The 14,941-nt window shown below is 37.8% G+C and overlaps 1 protein-coding gene across 2 annotated transcripts in view; it reads right to left on the bottom strand.

The window, feature by feature from the left end:
• DCTD (dCMP deaminase) overlaps positions 1 to 14,941 on the bottom strand; it is a 59,803-nt gene that overhangs the window by 36,366 nt on the left and 8,496 nt on the right. Inside the window, exon 1 of one of the 2 annotated variants that reach the window (XM_064449655.1) lies at positions 8,783 to 8,884. The exons of the other annotated variant lie outside the window; for it this stretch is intronic. The gene's annotated coding sequence lies outside the window, so the exon portion shown is untranslated. Of the gene's footprint in view, positions 1 to 8,782; positions 8,885 to 14,941 lie in introns of those variants that run through there. 2 annotated transcript variants of the gene reach the window in all.

The following is a 14,941-nucleotide window of genomic DNA, read 5'->3' as shown; positions in this document are numbered from 1 at the left end:
ACTGGAGATTCACAGTGGTCTGCCTGAGATATGTTCTTCAGCATACTCATAAATTACTTTGAAATGGGAACCAATAATGAGATGACAATGTGTGCTGCTGATAGCATAAAATTAATGGTCAGTGGGACAAAGGTTTGTTGTGGAGAACTGCTGCAGTCCCAGAGACTGCTGAAGTCCCTAAACATATAATACAAACCATGTCTCAACTTTGAAAGGAGTGAAAAAGAATATGCTAGGAAGGATACTCACTGGTCTAAGATCATGTAGAGGGAGATGTGAACTCTTGTCACTTCACTATTTGGCCCCACAGTTACAACTATATCTAGTGTGGTTCAGGAGGCTTTGAGCTTGCATGGTCCAAGAGACCAATTGTCATGATGGACAGTTTGTCCACCCAGGGGCCAGAAAACCTCAAGAAGCAATGGCAGGACATGTCAGTCAGTGTGGTAAAAGCATTAAGTCACATGAATGACTTGGAGAACCAGTCCTCTAATCTAGAGTCTGAGGCTGACTACCAGTTTGTGAAGTTGGCTGTAGTGGTCAAGTTTATGGGACCATGCTTTGCATATGGAACACAACTGTGTTCTCTCTGCATGGAGAGTCACTAACTCAGGCTTTGTTCTTCTGATTTCATGCTGCCAAAAGAGAAGATCTTACATTTTTGTGTTTCTCTGTTGTCATTATTTAAAATCCCTATCAATTAATAAAGCACAAAAAAATGAAATACGAGGTAAGGAAAAAAAGTGTTGCTAACAAAAGTCTATATTGCCCTTAATGTGCCCACAAAATTGTCAGTGAAGTCAAAAGGACAGCATATGGCAAAAGTCTCAAATCAGACTTCTTTTCACCATGAATCCCTGTGGAATTCATACAGGTTTCAGTGGCAAGGAGTTTTAAAGGAATTCCAATTCTAAATATATAACAGCCTAATAGGTTGGAACAGTAATTCTTCTTCCATCAAATTTAATGGGTACTTTTTAGATGTAATGTGTTTGTGACATTTTTGCAGACTCGTATTTCCTTTTTTGTCTTCACATTGCTACAGAGTCGCACCCCAGGGTACTTTATGAAATTGTAACTGATGTAAAAACTTGATTGGCAGATTTTTGTGTGTAAAATAGATGTTTCATGACATTTTAAAGTATTTCTTGATGGAATCTACTTTGTTCTCTATTAGGCTGTAGTTCCTTTCTGCTATGTGAAAATGTATTTTTGCATTGGGTACATTGCTTTATGTACTGTCAGTAAAATGTTAAATATTGCTCATGGCATGATGACAGGTATCTAAAAATACAAGAGGAACATTTCTATTTTGGTAAACTGCCCAGACCTTCCATGCAAACAGAATTTTTAATATTTCGGTGTGAAGATTACCAAAATGGAAATCACACATAACAAACTAGCTTAATTTCTTTGAGGAAAGGACAATAAAAGCAGACAAGAGTAAAGAATTATACATTATTCACTTGGATTCCAAGGAAGCTTTTAATCCTGTACCAAATACATTATTAATGAATAGGGTAAAAAGGTAAGGCAGTAATATTCAACTGGATAACAAACTGGCTTGCTTACAAAGTCAACGAATGACCATGAATGTAAAAAGAATGTAAAAGGAAGGTGACAAATGCCACACCACAGAGTTTAGCATTAGATCCTCATCTTCGTCATACTAATAAACTGGAAAGCTGACAGAGCTTCAAGGTGTGCAATTTGATGTGTCAGGAATACAGGTAACAGCTGGCCATGAACAGAAAGGAGCAAAATATAGTTCAAACTAAATGGAAAAAAAGTGGCTATGTATATGCCATAGAAGTGAAAATTTAAAATGTATAAAAGTAAGCATAAGGAAGTTAAAAAAATATCAGAGATTATGCCCTGAATTATGGGCTGCACTGAGCATGTCAAAGACCTGGCAGTGTTCAACATAAAGTTTAAAACATCAGGTAATTAGATAAATTATTATATTAAATTATGTTCAAACCATTTGGTAAGAATGTAAAATACCGCATAAATACAATTAGCCATTCAATATCTGGCAGCAGCTAGAAAGGACAAAAATCATATGCAGAAGATGAAGAATGCTAAATCCAGACTCATAGTACAAAGGGGTGTAAAAAGAATTGAAATTAGTTTGAATCTGTCTCTGGAAGACAAAGATTAACAGTTCTTTCCATTGGTTTACTTGCTTCGCTGTCTTTGTGCAGTGAACTGGTAATTATGCCAGCAGATACATCAGGGACTGACAGAATTGCAGAACGAATTTTCCTCTTTCTCTGAGAATTTTCAAGTTATTCTCAGAAAATCGGGAGTTATACAGGTAGAGGACAGTACTTGTTGGAAGACTGCTGTGATACTTCTGGGAATAAAGAGGGATTTAGCGCACTGTATTTCAAAAATGCATATATTAAGCTCTAAGTAATGTTCTTCATTACTATACTCTCTAACTAATGCAGTATATGCTAAATTCATCACTGCTGTATATATCCTTGCACTTTGAATGTTACAGTGTGAGCTGCCCCTTCCCCCCGAAGGTGCATACTCAAGAACAGCGAGTGGAAACGGTGCTATTGCTACCAAATCCCTGATTTACATAAGTCACAGGGAGGTTTAGCATCCCACCTGCCTTTTCAGTTTCCACATGCAGCCTTTAGGAGAACCAGTTAGGCAAGACTAAGACGACAAAAAGTGCAAGCTACATTTCATCTGGCCATATCCATTAGCATCAAGATAGCTTATTCTTTTGACAACAGCAGCTCACAAAAAACATTTGGCTGAAGCTGAAGCAAAGAAATAAGTGATGCTACTTGAAGAGCTCACAGAAGCACTAAGTCCACTCTGACTGAAAATCAAAATGGTAAATGGCAAACTCAGTCCATAATTAGGGACTGTCTGTGGATTCTTACATATTTGCATCTGGGACTAATGCTTGCTCTCAGGCAGTTGTCTTTGTTGAACTGAGCTAGATGATGATCTTGCTTCATTATTTATATTTCAGTTACCTAGATTATAGCAAAACAGTATGAAAACTGTAGCTGTCCAGAAGCCCTAACCTGTTACTCATCTTCTGAGAATCAGAGTCAATTCTGGACACATAAAACTCAGTCACCACTCGCCATATTGCTTTTTCATAGATCTGAAGTCTGAAGATCTGAGATCTCAGTATTCTGCAGCCTCAATCCAAGCTACCTGAAAGCTAGAGGATGAAGAATGTGAGGTTATGGCTTGACAGAGTTGCTTCTTTGACAGCCTCTATCAGGATAACATCTGCCTGTATGACAGGCAGAATTCTGGAGGCACTGAGGGTAGGGGAAAGAAGAAAATATTGAATCAGTTCTTGCAGAAAGAAAAGACTATCACACAGGGTCACTACCTTCTATTTCATGTGCAAGACCAGCTAAACCATAAAACAGAACCCTCCTCAACAAAGCAAAACCAAAAGATGCCTGTATGTTTCCCTAGTATTTTTAGGACAGAGGTTAAATAAGGATAGGCATCACTCCTCGTTATTGGAAGGAATTAAAATAGTAAGATAGTAAGTGCAGCATAAGAAAACTAATAGAATAGGATAAAAAATAGCCTAGCCTAGCCTAGCCTAGCCTAGCCTAGCCTAGAATAGAATAGAATAGAATAGAATAGAATAGAATAGAATAGAATAGAATAGAATAGAATAGAATAGAATAGAATAGAATAGAAGTAATAAATAGGTCTTTTTTTCACAGTGAGTTCTGACCTTCACCATGTAGAGCAATACAGCTGCCTTCCTAGTGATGTCAGATGCCTACGGAGAAAACAGGACTGAAAGCAGTGATTGTGATGGATGCTTTCTGAGAGGTTTTTGTGCTGCGAATCAGGGTACTGAGAAGAAAATAAACCTTCTCCTTGCCCCATCTGAATCCTCACAGCAAGGGAATGAACTAATCTCTGCCATGCTGACCTGTTCTACGTTGGTCTTCATAGATCCTCTGCTTTATTAAGTCTTTCTAAGTCAGTATGGACAGTGTTTGTGGTTTTCTTTTATGATTCTCTTGAATTAGCCTATTGCTGTTCTTGCTTAATTCTTAACATATCTCAGATATTTTCATCATCTTACTGGGTGACAGTAATACAAAGGCGCTGTCAAACTCTCTGATGAATCTATACTTCATATCTAATATTTTCATAAATAATTTTTCCTCAAAGCCATTGAGATAGCCACCTTTGGTAGATTTCCAGATTCTGTATCCACACATTAAGATGCAAATTATCCCTACTCTCCCTCCTTAAAGCAATCTCCTAATGCTTCTTTTTGTAATATTGTCAGTTTCTAACTTTTGAATGCTCAGTTTTGCAATACTAATCACCATTTTTGGTAGAATATGCAAAATAGAGCAATCTGCTGTTAGCACGACTGGCATCAGTGGTATTATTCCTACTCTTCGTGAGTACAAGGATGAATACAAATAGGCCAAATGCATTTGAGAATAGTTTCTTGGGACCCTGTTCTGGACAATTTTCTATTTAATTGTTTCTTTTACCAAGCTTTCAAGACATCGAGAAATGTTTATAAGTCTTTCTAATAGGTTGGAAGAAATATAATAATGTTTTTAATAGGCATATAGTGAATGAAGCTATGAAAATGAAATGAGGGTAGAAGCAGAAATGGAAGCAATCTTACTACTGTACTATAAAAAAGGACTTACTGCAAGTTCCTTGCTTTATGCTATTATATGGAGAAGAATTAATATATCAAATGTACTTATTGGTAGCTCATTTATTATAACTAAATGGTCTTCAGCTACCATCTATATGGTGGTCTTGAAAATTGTATTTTATAATCTCTACTTTTATGAACAATCGGTTTCATCCCCTCAAATCATAATTGACAAAAATGATGTTTCATCCATGATGCTTGCAATAAAAATTATATGGCTTCAGGCATCAACTGACAACATTATTTTCTGAGCACAGGGGAATCATTTATCTTGAGAGACAATCAACTGCTAAATCAATTATAAAAATATAGGTGGTTTCAGTTAGCTTTAATTGTTCATCATCATACACTACTCATACACTAAGGCACCAGCTAAGCAAACCTATGATGAAATTCCAATAGTTTCCATGAAAGTGAAACTAAAGTATTTGAGTAAATCTTACCCAGGAACAAATTAATAGAGCATGGGTGGTCATACCCATCATAGCTACACCCAACCTCTACTAACCTCCTCCGTTTCTTCATTCCACTGAAATTTGAAGCACTGAAATGTAGTGGTAGGTCCTATTCATAGCATTTACAGTAATGGTTTTCCATAGAGCTGCCTCACTTTATTCTTGCAATCTACCTCCCTCCCCTAAGAAAACAAAACAAAACAAAACAAAAACCCAAATAACAAGCCAGAGATGCAGAGGAAAAAAGAATTTATTAGGATGGGGCATTACCAAGTCCCTGTGAAGTCCATCGGCCGTACCTCAGCCTGCAGTACAAGAAATTCTAGTTGCAAGCATTAGTGAAGGAATTTTTCCAAGTATTACTGCAAATCATGATATTCCCTTCAGATTATCACTGACAGAATTTTAAAATATTTACATCATTTACCAGCTCCTGCATCCCCTCATCTAAATGTAAGCTGTAATCAATAAATCATCAATACCTCACTTCTTTATTCTGTGGGATGTAAATTATGCAGCTTTCCATTGTTTTTATAGATAGAAATGTATATGTGTGTATGTGTATATAGCCTTTCCAAACCCATCAGAAATAAACTTATTTCTAATCAATAAAGGTGCACCTATCATTTGGGAGCTGTGACTACTTCTATGTACCAAGTAATGAATTTAAATAACATAGGATAAAATAGCAGTTGTTTATGCATTCCAACTCTGCAAGTTTACAACTTTGACAATGAACAGAACTAGGTCCAATGCTTCGGCAACTATTTTATTTTATTGTGAATTGTGCACTTGTCACTCTTCATGTGTAATGAGAATTGAGAATGCTCAATATCTCAAACTGTATTTTACTGTAGACAGAGGATAGAAGAGTAGAGAATGGAGCAGAGTAGAGTAGAGTTAAATCTCTCAGTTTCTGCAGTGGTTTTAAAAGGATAGAATTGCGGGACGCATTACTACCACGAAGTATCTTCCCCTTCCTGATTTTGAAGGTTTGAAGCGATTAATAAGGAATGGTAAAACTTAATAAAAACACAGTGTTTTTCAGTAAAATGCTTCCTTCAGGAAGGGTGAGATGGTTAATGAAGCAACAATAAATGTTGAAGCTACAGCTTGGCACACTTTCCATAGTGGAAGTCATGGGCCTTGTAGTAGGCCTTAGGCTGGCTTTTTCAGTACAGCTATACTTCACCCACAGACTTGAATGGAAGTTCAGTTTACTTAGGAATTAACTTTATTTCAAACCACAGGGAAAAAAAGCTTCAAAAATTCTTACCATTACCCCCAAATGTATTTTAAAGGTATCTTTTGATAAGAAAAACTAACCCATTAATATGAATGACAATTATTACTGTTCTCAAAACTAAACCACTTAAAGAGTCTGGGAGTTCTTATGGAAAAGTTTAAAACTATTATACTTCAAATTAAATTTGAAAGTATTGTACATTGAGTTGCCTTTTTTTTTCTTCCATCATTTTTAATTACTTGTACATTTGCATGAGAATAGGATCTTTATTTCTTGAAAGCTCATCTGCTCCTGCTGCTTATTCTTCATTGAAGATGTCACATGCAATGGGTTAGATCTTCAGGTGAGGTAGAAGCAAGAGCAGATGTGCTTAGAAGAAAGTAAGTTTTTTATGTAAATATTATTTTTAATAAAACAGGAGGATAAAAAGTGAAAATACATGCTCTGAAAGCAAAATTCCAATATCTCTTCTGGGAGATACAGATGTCTCTCCAAAAAAAAGTAATTTTGAACTTTAAAACTGAATATAGAACATGAAAATACAATATGAAACCCTAAAGATTCACTAGATCACTGTTTACTCAAAAAAGATGCCTAATTTGATAGTCATGCCCTTACTGTACAATAAGGAAACACAAGGCTTAGGCACTCAGGCTCATTTAATCCCTCAAAATAAGACTTCTATACAAAAGTTTCTAATTTTTTATGGTGCTTTCCGAAACAAATGTCTTATCTCTATCTGAAGAGGCATTTGTATTGTAAAATCAACCAGTCAAATGCTTATGCCTCAGTGTGAAGGAACCATGAGCAGCCAATACTTAACGAACATGAACTACAAACTGCCTATTGACTCCTCCATGTGCACATCCAGTTGAAACACAGCAGTGTAGCACTTTGAGGGAGTCTGCACTGCCATGTATCTGGGCTTTCAATGATAACTGGAGGTATTTAACACCATATTTAATATACAACCCCTGCTTCTATTTCTCAACAATGTAGCTTGATTCCAGCTACCAACAAAACTGAGTACATGAAAATAGTAACAAGCGCCTGGGGTGTATTAGAAGTATGAGAAAAGCCATCAAAGACTCACACACTAAAATAAAACCGTTCTGCTTTAAAAGAGCTATTGTGCTCTACCAAATGTTATTGAAGATTAACTGGTCTTCAGATAGCTCTGCCCAGTTAGATAATAAATGCGGTAGTTATGTTTGACAGTCATTGGAACTGCCTGCAGCCTATCTGGGAAGCAACCTGAAGTTCATCACACTCCAGGCACCTGACTGGTGATGACAGTAAATGAGCTGCTATTCATCAGGTATTCCAAAGCTGTACAGAAAAATTTGGCTGTATAAATAATGTTTTTGAATGACAAAACGGCACTAATGATTTCCATGTCAGACCCCCAGCCCACGTAAACTAGAGGCAGTGCTGCCTCTCTGCTGAAAGGGGGCACCACTTGATCTGGGAAGGGAAGGGTTGGGTTAATAACATGAGGCCTAAGAAAAATACAACTCTGTCAAAGCTCCAGAAGTGGTATTTGACCTCGTTTCTTCTGGTACAGAAAATGTCACAGAGGCAGAGGCAAGGTCCAGGAGGTATTTTACCTGCAGCCAGGAAAAACTGGCAGTGCACTCAGATACTCAGGTTCAAATCTGCAATACAAATGAATTGCTACTAATAAAAACAAAGCACAGAGTCCCTTTTACATTGTTTTATCCTGTTTAAAAGACAAACATTTGCACACTGCAAGCCTCAAATGGATAAAAGCTACCATGAGAACTTATAAGCCATCTGCTAGCTTCCTAATGAAGCCAGTAACTATTATTGTTTACAGTTGAACACCGGGGGTCATGTGTATTTGCTGTAATGAAAGAATCAATGCATCACTGCAGATGCTAAAAGAGAACTTTTTTTTCCAGACGGCTAATTATAAATACAATAAAATAGCAAATTAAAAAAAAATCTGTTCATCTCCACAGAGACATAGTGCTTGGCACAACAAATAATACAAAACGCAGCACTGTTCTGTTTTCTAGTAGTCTCCACTTGACAGACTCGGCTTACAGAAACAGATACACAAAAAGTTACTTGTCAATACTTAACGAATAGCTGATCACCAAGGAATGCTTAGTCCCTAATTCTCTAATCTTTACAGACCTCCTGCATTATTTAATGGTATTGTTTATCTGAATGTAAGGATGAATATTAGTTCCCAAGTTTTAGCAAAACCAAAGAATGATTAATTGGGCCTTTGTACCTGATGGAATTCCTAAATTCACTGAAAACAAACTACTCATTTTGAAATCTTATTAATGGTCTTTATTTGCTGTAAAAAAAGTATCTTAATTTCAGGAAATTTCCTGAAGCCTGTGAGTCAAGACAGCTTACTTTCTTTGTTGAGTCGAAACACTGCAAGTGACTCCTCATTGTCCTCTGACACCATCAGGTCCATGGCGCAGCTTGCTTGCAGCTTGTGGACTCCTCATTCAACCCGCAGCATGAGCAGAGGTACATATCTATCACAGGACTAAAATGCAGTATAACATCGTAGCTAGCTGGGGTGAAGTAGACAGGAAAGCTATGTTACTGTTGGTACCAAATCAGTAAACCCATAAGGGAACAAACAGTATTCCTCTTCCACAATAATAAATACTTGTAGCAGGTTGTACTCAAGGCAGAAATAATGCAAGCTGTCAGCAGGAGAATACGGCTGCTTTTTTTTAATTTTGTTTTTGTATTCTGGTGGTGGCCAGGGAGAGATAGCACCAGGCAGACCAGAGTGGGCAGATTTCATTAGTGAGGTCAGAGAGCCCAGAGGAGCATCCCTGGGCAAGACCTATTAAGTCCAATGCTTGGTTCCCATGCCGCACCCTGCCGCTGAGGCTCCCATGCATCACCCATTCCCTGCTCCTGGCCCCATGCATCTGCTTTGTCAGATGTGACCACCTGTGTGTGGTGCAGGGGCTGGGAGCCCCAGGGAGGGGCCCCACTGCAACCCTCTGCTGCTGCCCCCTCCTTGTCTGATGGCCACACGCCCATGGCCAGCATGCACAGGCAAGCCTGACGCGTGAACCACTGCACGTGTTCTTCAGGTATGCATGCACCACGAGCAAGTGGCCTGAGACGCTGGGTAAAGAGAAGATGGAGGGACCTGCTTAGCTTCCAAAGCTTTGCTTTGCTTTGGCAGACCTGGCTGGACCTTTCCAGGGAAAATCAGTGGAAGAGCCGGGCAGCTGGAGTACAGAAAAGGATGAGGAAAATAACTTAGTTCCAGTTCCTACTCTGATGGTTACATCTTTGTGGACTTAAGTGAATAACTTCATTTATATGTCTTCATTCTCTGTTTTATAAAATGTCTCAGATAATACTTTCTTCCCTAAACCACATGGAAATGTGTATGAATATACTTGCTTCCCCAAATTACAGGGGAGTTGCAAGAATTAATTAGTTAATGTTTGCAAAGCTCTTTGAAGGCAGAAAGCACTCTGTAAATGCTAATTATTAAATCAAAGGTTTCTCTGACTTTATTGCTAAACCACTAATAAAATAAGTTACATAGCTGTTGCAGGTTGGAAAAGGTACTTTTACTGTCTAAAAGATATAAAGGTTTTAATTAGCAAATGTTTTGAAAGCACTTTGCTGAGGAAAAAAATGCTAACTGTTAATAAAGGTTTCCCTTAATGAAAATGGCTACAAAATATGAACTCCTGGATGCTACTATAACTTCTGCATATATTTTCTAAAGTTTTGCCCCATGACAGCAATATTTTTATTTGAGGCACAATTTTTGTAATATTGATGAAAAAAATTGTGGTTATGTTTGTCAAATAAATGTTCAGATGCAGCAAGAGATTAAAGGCATCATTCTTAGCAGAGAATAGCAAAACATAATGTATTGTCAAATTATACATATATACACATACCATTATTTTTGCTATTTAACTTAAAGTTGTATTTTGCTAAGCTTCCAAGCTTCTGCTTATTTACAAGGTTCAGCTCTGTCTGCACATATGTGACCTGTTATCTCCATGTTATCTTAAAATCTACGCATACAAACAGATTTGAATCTTTTACACAATGACAGTTAGAAAGACTGAATTCAGAAAGTGCCTCAAGGCTTCTCAAACACCATGGATCTTCAGGTTCACATGGTTTCATCCTGCCAGGAGAAACCTTTTGTTCACCTGTTTGTGACACTTATTCCCCCTCTGGATTTAATAAGATAAAACTGGTTATGATATGAGCAATTTGAATATACTTTTTGTGTATTCATATATTATTATATTAATATATGAATATTAATATAATACGAACATACCAATTTATTAATATTATAATAATTAATGCATTAACATAACTTATTCTGATTCATCTCCTTCCCACATATGTTTTGGACATAAACTTGCTTTTAGAGCCTTCCAGAGTCATATTATCATGATTCTAAAATCATGAGATGGTAATCAGCATTTGCCAAGTGGCTAGGCTAGTGGTTTGAAAAGAAGTTTGAAAGTAAATCTTGATATGCTTAATACCTGTTGTAGTGCCTGCCTGTGGCTGTAGAAAACATGAAACCTCGAGCAATAGAAATGTCCTATTAATCTCCTTTGCCAAGAGGGAAGAGGCATGCCAGCATCCTCCCTACTTAAAACTGTGCTGTGGCAGGATGAGGATGCCATCAGTCAGGGCAACTCAGTGAAGGAATGCAGCTTGGCTGCTGAGGCAGAAGCTGCCCGTTTCCATGGTCCAGGAGACAAAATGCCTTGTGCTGTTCCTAGTGCTCCCAGCAGGAAGGAGAGGAGGTCCAGGTGTTGCTCCTACAGAAACCAAAGGGGTCTGCTGCTTTCTGATGCCACAGATTGGTGGCTCCAAAAGGTCCTTCTCAAACCCCCCTGGGGGAGGTCATAGTATGTGTTCATTAATTTGAGCAATAAATCACAATTTTGTATGGCAGGAAAACGTCCAGGAGATGATAAGCTACAGCAAGGGGTTATGTCCATTTCTGTGCTCTTACTATAGCTCTTCCAGGCAAACAGGGAGAGTCAGAGCAGCAGTACTAGTGATAAACCTTTATTCCTGCATCAATTTGTCAAGCTGTCCCTGAAGGAAAGACAACTGAGATTTTTTGGACAGGGGGCAGGGTTCAGGGCAGGGGACAGGAAAGGCCGTCTAGGAATAGATGGTAAATTAAAAGTTGTCAGGAGACTTGTTAAAATGTCAAAGGTGCCCTTAGCAGAAGAAACTCAAGATTACTGAACCTCTCTAAGCCTAGGATTTTTTAGGTGTGTTTCCTCAGATTGCAAATTTACGTTATAAAACCACAGTTAGTATATCTTTTCAAAACAATTCCAGACTAAATAATAAACAGATAGCCCAAATTATTTTGTAGTTAGTCTAAAATTACACATTGTGAAATAAAGTACCAATGGCATAAAGCAAGAGCAGTAGTGCTGAAGTAAGGTCTTGAATATTTTTATTGTTATTATTATAACTATTAGCCTTTATTGTTTTAAATTATATTACATTGTGTGGCCTTTCTGGAGAAAGTTTATGGATTTTAAGATTAATGGATGGTACTAAGATTACACTAAAATTGTGAGAAAAGAAAAATAATCCCTTTTTTAATGCAACATTAATTAAATCAAAATGGACTCTGGTAAAATAAAGGTATACACAAATCATTGTTTGGAAAACCTTAAAATGTATGTCAACTTCCATAGAATAATTTTGATGGCATCAGGTCTACCTTCAATCCTGTATTTTGACTTTTCACATTCACCAGTGGTAACATCACGGATGGTAACAATAGAATTAGAAATAATGCAGAAAAGAGCAGACATGCTCAAGAAATACTTCAGTCTTGTAGAAGGGGAAAAGGCACATTAAGTATTAATAAATGATGCTGATAAAATATTTCCTGCCCTGACAGTAAATTGTGAAAAAATAGGTGTGATACCTCTGGGACTGGAATTAAAGCTTTGGAATATGATGGCCAAAAGTAAATAATACGGGTTTCAACAGGAAAAATAGAAAATCATGTATCTGAGAAACAAGTATGCAGGTTATCTTTAGAAGACAGTGGCCTTAGTCCTGGGAGTCCGTGTCATAGAAGAAGAGCTTAGGTCACAGCAGCAATCCTTGGACATGAGTCCCAGTGAAGTGCTGTGACAGAAGGAGTTAATCCAATCTATGGCCAAAAAACTGTGGAAACTATAGAAGTGGATAGTTGCCATATAACCTGTATTTTGCATAAGTGTGGCTATTGCTGGGAAGTTCTATTTCTGGTATTTCAAACTGAAAAAAGATCTCCTTTAATTGGAGCAGAAAAGAGAAATGAAAATGATTAAGGGACTGGAAAATAAGCTTTATAGCAAAAACTTACCAAGATTAAGAAGTGATTTGAACATATCATGTACATTCGAAAAACAGAAATAGTCATTTCCCCTTGTGCAAGGTGAGATTTAAACACATCTGATAAAATATAACAGTGAAGAATTCTGACATGGAAATGTTTATCTCTTTTCTGTAGCTATACATAGAGCACTAAAATGAAAATCCAATATTTGAAGAGGATACAAAAATCACCTGCTTGACTTGCTTCAAATAGAAATTCAACAGTTACTAACATTCAGCTCTTTGGGTTTCCTGCAATCATTTGAAGGCAACCCTAAAAGTTTTTTTTTTTCTATTTGCTTTGGTATTCCATTATCCTTGCTTACTTTACCAATATAGTTTTCTTCCTACCTGCTACGTATTTGTTTTCAAGAAGGTCTGCTCCTGTGACTTGCCCCAGAACAATTTGCTTATAAAGGTACATAGATTAAAAATATGAATAAGCCTAGCTACAGTTTGGGACAATATCATATCTCAGAAATCATGTGCAACAATCCATGTAGTTATAACCCAGGAAAAGCAAGGCTTTGCAGAGGTTAAGAAGCCTCATCATACCCTGGAATTGACAGTGTTTGCCCTGTACCCAGCTAGATGGCATTTGGAATAGGAGAACATGTTAAGGATTTAAATCACTGGACTTCACTTGGTGCTGTAAAAGTATCAACTGTCAGGTAAAGCAGCAGAGAAAACAGAAAGTTTTGACATGCTCATTACGGGTTGTCTTTCATCCATCATCGTTTGGCTTTGGGTTTTTTTGCTATTTCTTAGTTTTCTGCAGGTCCTTCAGTATTTGACATTGTTTCAAAAAATATGACATGACAAGACATCATAATTATTCTGTCATGATGATTTGGTATATTTGAACATATGAATCCTCTGTAAATAAAGTGAAGGTATATGAAAGAGAATTTTAGCTCTGCAGTCTGGTTTAAGGCCTTTGATTTTACTTTGATTTGGAAATGTCACGGTTCACTGCAAGCTCACCAGAGTGAGTTTAATGGATTAGAATATGTTATTAAAATGAGATTGCTGGAGAAGCATATTCCACAGATGTGGAATACTGAGAAGAGAGATGAAACAAAATTACTAGCGAGAGGCCTCCGCTGCATTAAAAGGCAGCGTACACTACTTTTTCTTTCTTGCCTTATAGGATAAAGGACAGGAGTAGTACTACAGGTTCACTATAGCAGAGGAGCTTTCGCTGTATTTAGCTTTTCTTCATTTATGGTGATACACTGAAAAAGATCTCTTAAAGATATATACAGAAATGCATTAACCTTTCATGTGGCATTATGGACACAAAATGCGCATGTATATGCTTTTGAGAATTTTTTGTGTTCCTTTTGAGATTTTTTTTTTCTGAAACATGATTTCCTTCAAGGATTTCTTTGATTCAAGAAAACTTCTTTTCATGAACAACTCCTTACCTTCTTCTCCCCTGCCCCAGTGTTATTTCCTTGCCTCCTTTTACCGAAATAAAACAAAGGCTTGTGTTAGCATGCTCATGATCTATAAAAACAACCTAAAACTTTAAAAACATGTATTTAATTGGTCAGATCTTTGCTTTCTCTTAACAGCACCTCAGAGCCTGTGATTAGAGATGTTATGTATAACTTGAGAACTGCTCTTTCCCTGCAACTAGTGTAGAAGGCATACCGACTCCAGGGGTGATAATGGCTTGCAACCTCCAGTTGCCTCTTCTTCCAGCTGTCAGGAGATGAAGCTGCTGGGGAGGCCAGGCATTGGTGCTGTTTCAAGGCCACCAAAGGACCTCCACTCAGAGCCCCTCCGGGGCAGAATCCAGGGGTGAGCACCCCTCTTCTGGCTTTGACCCTATTTTTGTGTGTTACAAGAGTGGGATGGTTTGAGTGGCAACCCCAGCCGCTGATTCTAACAGCAGATGTCACTGTTGGCAGCGCGGTCCTTTGCCAGCTCTTCACAGCAACAGCTATGGTGGTGACTGCAGCCACTGACAAGACTGTTCCAAGGAGTGGGGATGTGGGATGCTCCAGAAAAGGGAGCAGCATGGTTGATACAGGTACGACAGCACACACTGGGGAGCACCACACAGAGACACCAGTTGCATGGAGTAAGCCAGGTCCATTAGCGTTAGCTCTGTTGCAGCCCCGGCCCTGGCAAGTCAGAGCTGGTGGCTGC

Source organism: Phalacrocorax carbo, chromosome 4 (assembly GCF_963921805.1).
Source record: "Phalacrocorax carbo chromosome 4, bPhaCar2.1, whole genome shotgun sequence".
NCBI classification, from domain to species: Eukaryota; Metazoa; Chordata; class Aves; order Suliformes; family Phalacrocoracidae; genus Phalacrocorax; species Phalacrocorax carbo.
Note: the sequence above shows the minus strand (reverse complement) of the source record. Positions and strands in the feature narration are given on the sequence as shown.